The sequence below is a fragment of the Delphinus delphis genome, chromosome 8 (genome assembly GCF_949987515.2).
Source record: "Delphinus delphis chromosome 8, mDelDel1.2, whole genome shotgun sequence".
NCBI classification, from domain to species: domain Eukaryota; kingdom Metazoa; phylum Chordata; class Mammalia; order Artiodactyla; family Delphinidae; genus Delphinus; species Delphinus delphis.
In genome coordinates, this window is record NC_082690.1 from 38,662,492 (window position 1) to 38,666,377 (window position 3,886).

At 42.7% G+C, this 3,886-nt stretch overlaps 1 pseudogene; it reads right to left on the minus strand.

Annotated features, from left to right (window-relative positions):
* Positions 1-516: 516 nt before the first annotated feature.
* On the minus strand, positions 517-1,849 carry LOC132429014 (sodium/potassium-transporting ATPase subunit beta-3-like; annotated as a pseudogene).
* Positions 1,850-3,886: the final 2,037 nt, after the last annotated feature.

The window sequence follows — 3,886 nt, forward strand, 5'->3', positions numbered from 1 at the left end:
TGTATATTTTTTTCCCCTCACATATGTACTGACCATTTCCTACTACCTGTGTCAATTTATAGTACCAGACAAATCCACTCAGGGTCTTTCTTTGTCATTCTCTACATACATGAGGATGTAGAGATCAAACAGCAAAAGGCAGAGAACTGGGCTCAGTCTACAGACAATGGGTTGCTATTAAGGCATATACTTTGTTAGACTGACAGACAAAAGGCATTATGTGTAATAAGGGGGAATGGAAGAGATACTTGGCTGCTTAATACCATTTATTCTTTTTTTTTTTTTTAACCTTTCAAATCCACTTTTATTTTCCTTTTTCCTCCTCACATACAGAGCTTCTCCACACACTGCATTTCTTGCAGCTATAAAGTCATTTGACGTTGGTCAGGTACCATTTTATCCCCTAAAACTTTGCTGGCATCAAAATGTGACAGTTAACCAGTGTTAAATCTATAAAATACTTACATAGCAGAGCACATTAAGCTTTAGACGCTAGGCAATTAAACCACGTAAAAATTGGACAAACCCCCATCTTACATGTTCAGAATCAGCTGTTCACAGTCCTATCTCGTGACTGTACATGGTTCAAAAGGCAGCAGAGGCAACAGGCAGTTACTTGAAGGACACTGAACACTATGATCTGGAAGCACATTATGATGCTACCCCAGTATCATGCACCACTCCACCTTTCTTCAAGGTGGTCTCATAATTCTGGAATGGCAGGTCCAGCTGATACCAAATGAAGACAGACAACACAATGTTTACTCTGTGGAGATATTCTAACTCCTACTATGGACGCATGGTGATTTTGAATGCAACTCGTCCTAAAAACTTTTCACGATCTTCCTGGTTTTTTAGGTTGGGTGATCCATCAATCTTGCGCTCAACTGTTACTTCGTTTACGTTATTTCTATTACCAAAGATGAGCTGGATGGCAACAAATGACTGTAGATAGCTCCCATGCAATTTTTTCCCATAATATGGAAAATACTTTAAATCTATCGTTCCATTAGAAGCATAAGTTGATAGCACTGATGTGTTTTCACCCTTCAAAATACATTCTATCCTTGGTTCTCCTTGAGGCTTTAATCCAATTATTCTGTTCATTTTCACAAGAATACAAGGGCTTTCTGTGGAGTAGCCAAACTCGGGATCATCCACACCACTGCGTGCTTCAAGTAAGACAAGAGGAAACCGACATGAAGTATAATCTAGACCCTTCTGCTCAAAAAAATGCTCCATCGGGACAATCTGTGAGATTCTTCTGTTCTTCTAAGCCATATGACTTTAGAAATTTCTTAAGGTCATTAATGCACCCTCTATAGGACTCTGGATTAGACACGATGAATGAAAAATCCAACGCCGTCACTGGTTTTGGAAAAACCGTAAGTCCTGGGCTAGGCATCTGGTCACGATTATTATGGAACCTCATCGTTCAGAGCCTGAAGCATAGCCCACTTTGTGAATGTAAAGAGTGCAGCCAGGAACCCATAAAAGAACTAGGTGGGGCTTCCCTGGTGGCGCAGTGGTTGAGAGTCCGCCGGCCGATGCAGGGGACACGGGTTCGTGCCCCGGTCCGGGAAGATCCCACATGCCGTAGAGCGGATGGGCCCGTGAGCCATGGCTGCTGAGCCTGTGCGTCCGGAGCCTGTGCTCCGCAACGGGAGAGGCCACAACAGTGAGAGGCCCACATACCGCAAAAAAAAAAAAAAAAAAGAACTACGTAGAAGAGCAAGATCAAACCCCAGCTCTTGGCGGTGAGCTCCAGGAACTCTCCGGTAGTCGTGTTGTAGATGAAGAGCTTCCACTCTGCCAGGCTCTGGTTGCAGGACTTCTCTTTCTTCGTCATGGTGTGTGTGCGGACGGCGAGGGGAGCGGCTGCTAAGTGGAAGCTGCTAAGTGGAAGCTGCGAGGAGCGCAGAGGCGCGCGTCCCGGCTGGAGCAGCGCGGCCCGCGACCGCGGCGGAAGGCGGGACGGCCGAGGAATCCTCCTCGCTGCGGTGAGCGCTCAAGCAGACTGCGCTGCGCCGGGCCGCCGCTTCGGCCGCGGGAGCCTCCCATTTATTCTCTTAATTTCAGAGTGGCACCAAATACCAATCATCTCTCTCATCTTTCGTCAAAATGTTGTTAGTGAAAAAGTAGACTCCCTCTGCTATCTGGTTTCTTTTCAGTGGTAACCGAAACCACACAACTGTTCTCAGTCAACTTGAAATCATCCCAAAATGATCATATTTTTTAAATGTTTTAAAAATAAATCTGCCATAATTGTTATGACTCGTGTTTTATAACCATATTTTTATTTTCCTCATTCATAAAGAGATAAAAGAGTATACAAATGCTTGTCACTAATCTATTTGATATTCCTTTACTTACCCATCTCTCCTTTTCAGATTTCTATCTGTTCCTTTAAACTTTATTAAGTTTTGCATAAAATATTAGATTTGTATAACTGTAAGGTATTTGCAACCAAAATTGATCTTTTTGTTGACTTGACACCTTTAGGATATATTGAAATGCCACTCTCCCCTTTTAGAGAGGTCTTCAAATTGAGAATATACAAACATTGTATAATTATAACATGAAAAAAAGCCCCTTCTGACTTAGAGTGTGAATAAAAGGTTTAATCCCCACATTATGTAGGAGAAAGACGCTTAGGGCATTGAAAAAGGCGTGCCAGAGCCTGATTGTATATATTGGCTCAACACATTGTAAATACCTAAAGTTGCCAATCTTGACCTCTGTAATTCCTCCCTTTGACCACAAAACCCTATTCTTTCAATTATCTTACTCTCCCACTCTTCTCTTCATCTTTGATGCCCTCTAGTCCTTTAATCCTTCCTATTAATAATATAAAAACTAACATATTAATTCACAAAGTGTTGTACATTATTTAATCTTAACAATCTGTATTATCCCCATTTTAGAGATAAGAAGACTCAGAGATTTAGAAACTCACCCAATATCACACGGCCAGGACTTCTGATATCAAAATAAATGGAGAGAGCAGATGCTTCATTCTCATCTTACATCAACTATACAAACAATAGAAAAAATATGTATGTATATACTTTTAAAAGAATCAGGAATAGCCATCTTCAAAACAGGAAGGTAAACTTTTGGAGGACCATAAACTATGTGTGAGAAAATTGTGTTCTATATAATGAGGTGGCAAGAGCTGGGGGCAGGAGTCCAGATATAACCAACAAGAGGCCTAAGGCAAGGATCCAGGCACATACCGCCACCTTCCAGGCTAGGCACAAAAGAAAATGATGCCTGTCAGGCTAGGCACAAAGGAAAATGATGCCTGTGCTCAGGAAGAAGCAGAGCTTCGGGTAATTAACAGAATAACACCCTTGGTACCTGGTAAACTCCGGAGGAGTGGGGAGCATCCGAGCTCAGAAAATTAGCTCTCAAGTTCCACATCTGACAGGATATAATGTCCATTCCTTGTTCAATCAATGGCTCCAACCAAACCTTAGCAGATGTTTCTATACTTCCCATAATATATGCTGTATAAAGCAGAGGTCATACTCTTTCAGGCAATCTCAGCTACAGTGAAGAATGCACAATTAAGAATGACCAAAATGGGGACTTCCCTGGTGGCACAGTGGTTAAGAATCCGCCTGCCAATGCAAGGAACACGAGTTCGGGCTCTGATCCAGGAAGATCCCACATGCCGCGGAGCAACTAAGCCCGTGCGCCACAACTACTGAAGCCCGCTCACCTAGAGCCATGCTCTGCAACAAGAGAAGCCACCGCAATGAGAAGCCCGTGCACCACAACATAGAGTATCCCTGCTCACCACAACTAGAGGAAGCCCGTGCGCAGCAACGAAGGCCCAACGTGGCCAAAAATAAATAAATAAATTTATTTAAAAAAAAAAGAA